Source organism: Pleurodeles waltl, chromosome 2_2, assembly GCF_031143425.1.
Source record: "Pleurodeles waltl isolate 20211129_DDA chromosome 2_2, aPleWal1.hap1.20221129, whole genome shotgun sequence".
Classification (NCBI taxonomy): domain Eukaryota; kingdom Metazoa; phylum Chordata; class Amphibia; order Caudata; family Salamandridae; genus Pleurodeles; species Pleurodeles waltl.
The window spans coordinates 1,189,363,150-1,189,373,743 of NC_090439.1; positions in this window are offsets into that span (position 1 = coordinate 1,189,363,150).

A 10,594-nucleotide genomic window follows, 5' to 3' on the forward strand; every position below is an offset into this window, starting at 1 on the left:
ACCGTCCCTCTGCGCGTATCTATCAGTGGTGCAGCGGGTGCAGCGGCACCAGGGCCGTGGGGTGTGCGAGCCCTGTCAGCACCTCATGGGCTCCCTCTGGTGATGCCCCTTGCCCTCGTTGCACCCCCTGGTCCACCCACCGCCCCTCTGCTTGTATCTATCAGTGGTGCAGCGGGTGCAGTGGCACCAGGGCCGTGGGGTGTGCGAGCCCTGTCAGCACCTCATGGGCTCCCTCTGGTGATGCCCCTTGCCCTCGTTGCACCCCCTGGTCCACCCACCGCCCCTCTGCTTGTATCTATCAGTGGTGCAGCGGGTGCAGTGGCACCAGGGCCGTGGGGTGTGCGAGCCCTGTCAGCACCTCATGGGCTCCCTCTGGTGATGCCCCTTACCCTTCTTGCACCCCCTGGTCCACCCACCGCCCCTCTGCTTGTATCTATCAATGGTGCAGCGGGTGCAGTGGCACCGGGCCATGGGGTGTGCGAGCCCTGTCAGCACCTCATGGGCTCCCTCTGGTGATGCCCCTTGCCCTCGTTGCACCCCCTGGTCCACCCACCGCCCCTCTGCTTGTATCTATCAGTGGTGCAGCGGGTGCAGTGGCACCAGGGCCGTGGGGTGTGCGAGCCCTGTCAGCACCTCATGGGCTCCCTCTGGTGATGCCCCTTGCCCTTCTTGCACCCCCTGGTCCACCCACCGTCCCTCTGCTTGTATCTATCAGTGGTGCAGCGGGTGCAGTGGCACCGGGCCATGGGGTGTGCGAGCCCTGTCCACACAGCACCACTTGGGCTCCCTCTGGTGATGCCCCTTACCCTTCTTGCACCCCCTGGTCCACCCACCGTCCCTCTACGCGTATCTATCAGTGGTGCAGCGGGTGCAGCGGCACCGGGCCAAGGGGTGTGCGAGCCCTGTCCACACAGCACCACTTGGGCTCCCTCTGGTGATGCCCCTTACCCTTCTTGCACCCTCTGGTCCACCCACCGCCCCTCTGCTTGTATCTATCAATGGTGCAGCGGGTGCAGTGGCACCGGGCCATGGGGTGTGCGAGCCCTGTCAGCACCTCATGGGCTCCCTCTGGTGATGCCCCTTGCCCTTCTTGCACCCCCTGGTCCACCCACCGTCCCTCTGCGCGTATCTATCAGTGGTGCAGCGGGTGCAGTGGCACCAGGGCCATGGGGTGTGCGAGCCCTGTCAGCACCTCATGGGCTCCCTCTGGTGATGCCCCTTGCCCTTCTTGCACCCCCTGGTCCACCCACCGCCCCTCTGCTTGTATCTATCAATGGTGCAGCGGGTGCAGTGGCACCGGGCCATGGGGTGTGCGAGCCCTGTCAGCACCTCATGGGCTCCCTCTGGTGATGCCCCTTGCCCTCGTTGCACCCCCTGGTCCACCCACCGCCCCTCTGCTTGTATCTATCAGTGGTGCAGCGGGTGCAGTGGCACCAGGGCCGTGGGGTGTGCGAGCCCTGTCAGCACCTCATGGGCTCCCTCTGGTGATGCCCCTTGCCCTTCTTGCACCCCCTGGCCCACCCACCGTCCCTCTACGCGTATCTATCAGTGGTGCAGCGGGTGCAGTGGCACCAGGGCCGTGGGGTGTGCGATCCCTGTCAGCACCTCATGGGCTCCCTCTGGTGACGCCCCTTGCCCTTCTTGCACCCCCTGGTCCACCCACCGCCCCTCTGCTTGTATCTATCAGTGGTGCAGCGGGTGCAGTGGCACCAGGGCCGTGGGGTGTGCGAGCCCTGTCCACACAGCACCACTTGGGCTCCCTCTGGTGATGCCCCTTACCCTTCTTGCACCCCCTGGCCCACCCACCGTCCCTCTGCGCGTATCTATCAGTGGTGCAGCGGGTGCAGTGGCACCAGGGCCATGGGGTGTGCGAGCCCTGTCAGCACCTCATGGGCTCCCTCTGGTGATGCCCCTTACCCTTCTTGCACCCCCTGGTCCACCCACCGCCCCTCTGCTTGTATCTATCAATGGTGCAGCGGGTGCAGCGGCACCGGGCCATGGGGTGTGCGAGCCCTGTCAGCACCTCATGGGCTCCCTCTGGTGATGCCCCTTGCCCTCGTTGCACCCCCTGGTCCACCCACCGCCCCTCTGCTTGTATCTATCAGTGGTGCAGCGGGTGCAGTGGCACCGGGCCATGGGGTGTGCGAGCCCTGTCCACACAGCACCACTTGGGCTCCCTCTGGTGATGCCCCTTACCCTTCTTGCACCCCCTGGTCCACCCACCGTCCCTCTACGCGTATCTATCAACGGTGCAGCGGGTGCAGTGGCACCGGGCCATGGGGTGTGCGAGCCCTGTCCACACAGCACCACTTGGGCTCCCTCTGGTGATGCCCCTTACCCTTCTTGCACCCTCTGGTCCACCCACCGCCCCTCTGCTTGTATCTATCAGTGGTGCAGCGGGTGCAGTGGCACCAGGGCCGTGGGGTGTGCGAGCCCTGTCCACACAGCACCACTTGGGCTCCCTCTGGTGATGCCCCTTACCCTTCTTGCACCCCCTGGCCCACCCACCGTCCCTCTGCGCGTATCTATCAGTGGTGCAGCGGGTGCAGTGGCACCAGGGCCATGGGGTGTGCGAGCCCTGTCAGCACCTCATGGGCTCCCTCTGGTGATGCCCCTTACCCTTCTTGCACCCCCTGGTCCACCCACCGTCCCTCTACGCGTATCTATCAACGGTGCAGCGGGTGCAGTGGCACCGGGCCATGGGGTGTGCGAGCCCTGTCCACACAGCACCACTTGGGCTCCCTCTGGTGATGCCCCTTACCCTTCTTGCACCCTCTGGTCCACCCACCGCCCCTCTGCGCGTATCTATCAGTGGTGCAGCGGGTGCAGTGGCACCAGGGCCATGGGGTGTGCGAGCCCTGTCAGCACCTCATGGGCTCCCTCTGGTGATGCCCCTTGCCCTTCTTGCACCCCCTGGTCCACCCACCGCCCCTCTGCGCGTATCTATCAATGGTGCAGCGGGTGCAGTGGCACCGGGCCATGGGGTGTGCGAGCCCTGTCAGCACCTCATGGGCTCCCTCTGGTGATGCCCCTTGCCCTTCTTGCACCCCCTGGTCCACCCACCGCCCCTCTGCTTGTATCTATCAGTGGTGCAGCGGGTGCAGCGGCACCAGGGCCGTGGGGTGTGCGAGCCCTGTCAGCACCTCATGGGCTCCCTCTGGTGACGCCTCCTACCCTCCCTGCAGCATCAACCGCCCCTCTGCGTAGGGCTCAGCGGGTGCAGTGGCACCGGGGCCCACGGGTGTGAAGGGCCCGGCCTGCCCCAATTATGTATTTATTTTAAACTCACAAGGTAGGAGGTTTAAGGCCGCTCGTTCCGCTTGCACTGGGGCCCTGGCTGTGTCCCCCCCCCGTGGCGCGCGCAGACACCGCTGCGCCTCTGTGCCAGGCTGCACGGGTCCCCCTCAGCCGGGCGGGCGCGAGGCCGCGGGCAGTGCCGGGTGTGCGGGCGCCTCACCTGCGCCCAGGAGGGAGGACACCGCCGGCCGCATCTCTGCCGGGGCGGAGGGTGAGCGGCTGCGGGGCCGGTCCGGCGCCTCCGGTCTCCTCAGACCGCGGCTCTGACGCACTCGGCGTTCGCTTCTTACCGTTATACCGCGTTATGCGGCAGCACAGCTCCCATTGGACAGCTCGGCCCCCGTCCTATTATGGAGGCGGGCCGTGATTGGCTGCTCTTTTGACCTCGAGTGCTGCTGCCCCATGGTTGGTCAAGGAGGTGCTCCCTCTCTTTTCATTGGCCAGCCTGATTGGGTGCAAGTCTCAGTTGCTGGATGTGCCCTGTGAGGGGTGGGCTAAAGGTGGGGGGAGGGTACAGAGCACGCGCTCTCCTCTCCCATTGGACCGCCTCGGGCAGCTGAAGCTGGCTCTGATTGGCTGCAGGTCTGACAGCTCTGCTCTGGGGCAGAGCCCTTTCTCTGCTTACCAGCACTGGGGTACAGTCTGTGGCCTTGGAGAGTCGTGGCATCTTAAAAGAGTCACAGCCGCCAAGCTTCCCATGTTAATGACTGATGTGCTCCTGCAGCCCAGGATTTTCCCTTTGAACTCTGACACTGGGAGTCTTCTTTTATAGTGGAATGAACAACACTACAGGTCCCAAAATGCAAAGAAAAACCCTGGAGTGGAGCAGCAAATCAAACATGGAACTAGGAAACTTGGCAAAGCTGAAGTGTGCTTAATATGGTACGACACTTGCTAGGCCTCCAACCTAGGGACAAACTAAAGGTGTTTAATTGGATCACCAAAGCCAACCAATGCTTTATAGGAAAAGAGGGCCTGATTCTACAGTTTGTCAGAGAGGTTACCCCATCACAAACATGACAGATATCCCGCCCACCATATTATAATCCCATTATAGCCAATGGAACTCATAACACGGTAGACGGGATGTCCGTCACAATTCTGACAGACTAACCCATCCCCCAAACTCTAAATCAGGCACTGAATTTTCAGCAGTATGTAGTGGTTCAAACATGATCTTAACGTCTCCTGGTATGATTAACAGGTAGCTCGAGTTTAAATTCCCACTGTGGGCTTCCAACTGGTTAATTATTTCAGATTCTATAGGGCCCCTTTTTGAACAGCAGTAAACATTATACACTGGATTTGCAGGTCACGGCTATCCAAGGTTTTAACTCTGATCACCAATACATCAATAGAATCAATGTCAACTGTTTCAATTCATCCTGACAAACAACTCTAGACCCAAGTTACCAAATCCCAGACAGACAACCCATAGCATTCCTAGTGGATCCCCAGAAAGACTCAGGTGGCATTTTACTCTCACGGTGTCAGTCCTCGCCACCAAATTACCTTGGTTGGCATTCCTTATCTAATGAAAGGATTATTGATAGATCCTTGGAATGTTGGGAGGTTGACTGAAAACTATGGAGTGGCTCTGGGCTTGTAATGGCTGGTAGAAGCCTTTTGCTCCAATATTCAAATTTTTGCCTTTATGTTTCTCCGTTTTTAATTTAGAACATACTACCCTAAGTAGATAGAATGTTAAAATAGCCTTATATCCATCTGCCTTGGACTATACAGATTGTTCCCTTTGTTATTCAGACCTATAACTCAGGTTCAAGGCCTTCAACAGCCAGTATTGCCCTCGGCAGCGGGCTATAATGATATAGTGAACTTTCACCTTTGCTATGGCCTACTCCCAGTTTTGGGATGCTCCTCATTGAAACTGACTTGTAATTCAATTCCACTTGAGTGCAGATCTTGTGAGCAGTGAGGTTCACCCTCCTTCCATTGGTGTCCAAATCTACAGAGTGCTGACACCAGGAAACAGCCTGCGACTGCCATACGGCACGGTTTCTGCATAAACTCTGCTTACTGATCCTTTTGTAAAGCTTCTCAATGACAAGCTGAGATTGTTCTTCTTTATCCTTCAATCATTCGTCGTCAGATGCTCTTCATGTCCCTTTTCTCTTTCATTGCCAGCGGGTGATTTTTATCCAGAGCACACTTCCAAACCTTTACATTCTTGTCAGTCACACGATTCTCCAATTTTCATTTCAATACAGTGATTGTTCCAGTTAGATCTAAAATTATTGTTTTTAAGTCTTTATTTCATCACTCAAATCCATAATAACATGGCCTGTTACTTCTTTGTGGGAGAGCGCTAGAGCCAACTCTAACACTCTACCCCACACTCCAGCACTCTCCACCACTCTATGCCACTCCACTATAAGAAACTCTATGCCACTCCAATACAGTCTACTTCATGGCACTTGTAGGAAGCTGGCTCTGTATATACTATATAAAAATGAGATATAGGCCCTCGTTACAACCCTGGCGGTCAGTGATAAAGCGGCGGTAATACCGCCAACAGGCTGGCGGTAAAAGAAATGGAATCACAACCATGGCAGAAACCACCAACACAGACAGCCACTTTAACCCTCCGACCACCACGGCAGTAGAAACAAACACCGCGGCGGTAACCGCCAACAGACAGGCAGAAGACAATGTACCGTCCACTCTATTATGATACACCAATCCGCCAGCTTTTCCGAGGTGGTACCAATGCCATCAAAAGCATGGCAGAAACAGGACTTGGAACGGAAACCACTCACCTCTCAACACCCAACAAGGAACCAGGACGCCATGGAGCCCGAGTTACAGGTGTTACCAATGTTGGTTTACCTCCTCTTCTACCAGGAACATCAAAGACGGCGGCGACGACCAAGGTGAGTACTGCACCTAGCACACAGGGGAGGGGGGAGGAAAAAGAGAATGACACACACATGCAACACGCAACACCCCCACCCCCACCAACACACACTTAAACACATGCAGCAACATTACATTGACACCCCCTGACCCCCTGGAAGATCGCAAGGACCAAATGAAATGATTGTAATGAGTGTAATCATCGAAAATCCTGACATGCCAACATAAATTGAAAATATCAGTATATACAAATATTCACAGTATGTACACAAGTCCGAATACTGTTTCATCACATGTCCGTGGACCAGTGGTCCCAAAAAGCCCACACATGACACCGGCCTCAAAACAGAGAGAACACTGCTGGGGCATTAGGTCGAAAAAAACCAGGCACCTCTGGGGAAGGGGAGGGGGGCACCTCAGCCGGATGATGGGACAGTGCCACTGCTCCACGAGAGGGCTCCATGCCCACTGCTTGGTCCTGGGGAGTGCAAAGCCACAGTCTCTCAAGTCTCTCCAGTGGGTGGGTTGCCCACTGCTTTATCCTGGGGAGTGCAAAGCCATAGTCTCTCAAGTCTCTCAAGTGGTTCTGGAGGGGGCATGGTGTCCAGAGTGCTTCATCCTGCCAAGGACTGGGGTAGTGGATGCTGTTCTCCACTGGTTCTGGAGGGGGCCTGGTGCCCAGAGTGCTTCATCCTGCCAAGGACTGGGTGAGTGGATGCTGTTCTCCACTGGTTCTGGAGGGGACATGGTGCCCAGAGTGCTGCAGGTGAGGTGTGGCAGTTCCCATTCCCTCACCTGGGTGCCTGAGCCACAAGATTTTCTGTGAACAAGTAGCATGATCCTCTATGGCGGCAGAGATACACTCCTCCCTGCGGCGACTTAGCCTGCCAACTGCTTGTACTGCCAATGCTGGTTGGGGTGCCTCATGTACTCTGTGCAGGGTCCAGGACTTCTCCTGCAGCCTCGGATGACTGCCTACTGGGGATGATGCTGATGTCGGCTGAGGTGGCACTGGCTGGGCACGTTGAGGGGCAGGTGGCGGTGTTTGCGGTGGTGTCTGTGGCGGTGTCTACGGCAGTGTCTGTGGCGGAGATGCTGCCGGTGGTGCTGGTGTCAGTACCTGAGGAGGGAGACAGCAGGACGTCTCCTGCAGCCTTGGGCGGTTGCGCACTGGGTATGATGCTGGGGACTGTAGCAGAGGCAGCAGACATGAAGGTGGTGGTGCAGGTGGCGGTGAAGGTGGTGGTGCAGGTGGTGGTGCAAGTGGCGGTGGCCACCGCCGTACAGGTTGCTGTACTGTCTTGCAGAATGGGTGACACCAGTCCCTCACTCTGAGGCTCCGTACCCTGAACTGACTTCCCTTTGGCCTTGTGTCCCTTCCCCACCTTGGAAGTCGCTGCAGGGACCTTGGCACTGTCCTCTTTTGTCTTGGAGGAGGCCTTGCTGGGTGGTTGGTGCGGCTTTTCCCGACGGCATGTGGGCCCCTTCTTCACCTTGGCAGGTGGCAAGATAGGGTGATCCTTGGCCTCACTAGGTGGCACACTGGCAGCCCGGATGGGTGCCGCACGCGATGTTGCTGGACTTGCAGTGACCACAGTGCTCAAGGATTTTGTGGCAGAGGTGCTGGGCTGGGATCTGGACATCCTGGCCCTAGGGGAAGGACGGGGGGGGAGGTGTAGGGAAGAGGTCAGTGTTAGCCAGGAAAAGTTTCTTTGACACACTGGGACAGGAAGATGGAGGGGGTTTGGGAGTGGAGGAAGAGGTAGTGTTTGTAAGAGGTGGACGTCTGCTGAGTTTGGGTGAAGGTGCATGGGCTGGAGGCTGTTGTGAGGTGGATGGCTGTTGAGTGGGTGTGTGCCTGCATTTGTGTACTTTGGAGGAGGGCTCACAGACACACTGGGAGAGGACACAGGGGACATGTGCATGATAGTGGGGATTGCACGTGAGCGGTGTGTGGTGATGGGCATGCTGGTGATGGAGTTAATGGCTGAGGATGTACTGCATGCAGGTGTGAGTGGAGACGAGACTGGGAGGGACGTGGAGGACGTGGAGGAGGGGGACACAGTGGAGGCAGTGGATGTTGGTGTGCCTGCATGGGTATGGTGCTTGTGTGAGTGCCTGTGGGATGTGTGGTGCTTATGTTTGCCTGAGCCACTTTTTTGTGTTGATGAGTGTGCATGCTTGTCTGATGGTGTGCTTGGGATAGGCTGAGGTAGAGTGGAAGTTGGAGGGGGAAGGCTGGACACAGGGACAATGGCTGCCATCAGTGCTGGGCCAGAGCCTGAAATGCTCTCTGTTGGGCTGCCACGCCAAAATGAATGCCCTCCAGGTATGCATTTGTTTGCTGCAAATGCCTCTCGACACTCTGGATGGCATTCAGTAAGTGTTGGAAGGTGGGTAATTAGTTGTGTGGCCTGCACAAGTAACGAGTCCGCACACGACCGCCACTGGGAACCAAACACCCCATTGTAGCGCTTGAGTAGCGTTGCAGAGCAGTCCAAGGCTTACTCAAGGGAGATGGTGTGGGCTAGTAATCCCCATTCACAAGCACGCAAGCATGACTCTTAATAAATGAATGTCCAGCCTGTGCTTTTTCTTTTGATAAAGTAAAAGTACATTTATTATTCACACACACTACTCAATACTATGCAACAATCTACAAATATATACAAAGTGATAAAGTCACTCTGGACCAACAGTATGTAATCATTCAGGTCTCCTTAAGGGAGAATATAATCCAACAACCCACATGGCAAAACAATCCCAGTGCCCCCCTTGCGACATTTGAACATTCTGACAGTATTCAACAACACAGTGCAATGATAACACCTACATTTGTGAATAAATACTTTCATCCTGCCAAGATGTGACTGACAGTATCATTATTCAAATTAGCATAATCAGGGAACATAAGAGACCAAATTCTAGCATTATAACCATCAGGATTACTTTTAGATTACTTTTGATTACTTTGATATTACTTTTGGATTATTCTTTCTGAACCATAAAATAACAGTAGAATACATGGGACCATACCAACCTACACCTATGGTAAGCACCCTTGCACAACCAGGAACACAAGTTCACTGAAGCTTGTATTTCAAACATCCCTCTAACCCTGGAGGGGTTATCTCTCATGTGTCCCACCCTACCTAGGGTGGGGACACCAACAGATGTTGGGGGGAGGCTGCGCTGCTCCTGCAGCTCCCCCTGTCTCCCAGTTCTCCGTTGGTGGTGGCCCCCATCTCCATGGGACTACCACAGGCGTTTTAGGGGCTCAAAAGCAGCCCCTGCCCCGCAAAGCATGCTGGGGCGGCTGCATAATTGATGAGCGGCTCTCCCGCAGAGAGGGGAGAGCTGTGATTCCTTTTCTGTTCTGCTTTTCCTTTTGCTTTTTGCTTTTTTGGGGGTGCCGGTCCCACCCAGCCACCCCCCACACCAAAACAAGGATCCCTCATGGGAGGGCGGCTCAGGGAGCCCACCCCTGGCCGCCCCTGCCGGCTCCCCGCACGGCCAGCACCTCCGGGTGCTGCCGCGGGAACCGGCCAGCTGATGTGGAGTCTGCCCGCTCCAGCGGGCAGACTCGGGATGCTGGCGGCCACTCGGGCCGCGTGGGGGGGAGTGCAGCGGCACTCCCCCTGCCTCCTGGCGTCATCGGGGCCCCGGGATGGGGTCCGGAGCCCCTCCTCTCCACGACGGGGAGCGCGACGGCGCTCCCCGGAGTCCTCCTGTTCTCGGGGCCCCGGGATGGGGTCCGGGACCCCTCTCCGTAGGGGGGAGCGCGACGGCGCTCCCCCAGGCCCTCTTCTGCGCGGAGCCCCAGGATGGGGTCCGGGGCCCCTCCGGCCATTTTCACGGGGAGCGCGACGGCGCTCCCCGGCTTTTCTCCGGCTGGGGGTGCGCGACGGCGCACCCCCACTCCCGCCTCTTCTCGGGGCCCCGGGATGGGGTCCAGGGCCCCATGGGACCATCTTCACGGGGAGCGCGACGGTGCTCCCCGACTTCCCTTCTGCTGGGGGATGCGCGACGGCGCCCCCCCCCCATTCACCCTTTCTTCACGGGGAGCGCAACGGCGCTCCCCGGCTTGTCTTCGCCGCAGGGGGCCCCGGGATGGGGTCCGGGGTCCCCTTTCCACAGCGGCAGGGGGGTGCGCGACGGCGCCCCCCCTTCTTAAACCTCCAAAGGACCAGGCTTCACGGGGCCCCGGGATGGGGTCCAGGGTCCCTTTCTCTTCTGCGAGCGGGAGTGCGACAGCACCCCCCTTGCTCCTCTTTCTCCTGGATAGCCCCCAGGCCCTGGCCCACCCTGGGGGCACAGTCTCAAGCAGCTGCGGAGCTCCACGCGCTTCGTAGCTGCTTTCACAAAGGTCAAAGGTCGCCATTCTTTGTCCTGTGATATCTCGGGCCCCCAAGGGCCAATTTTC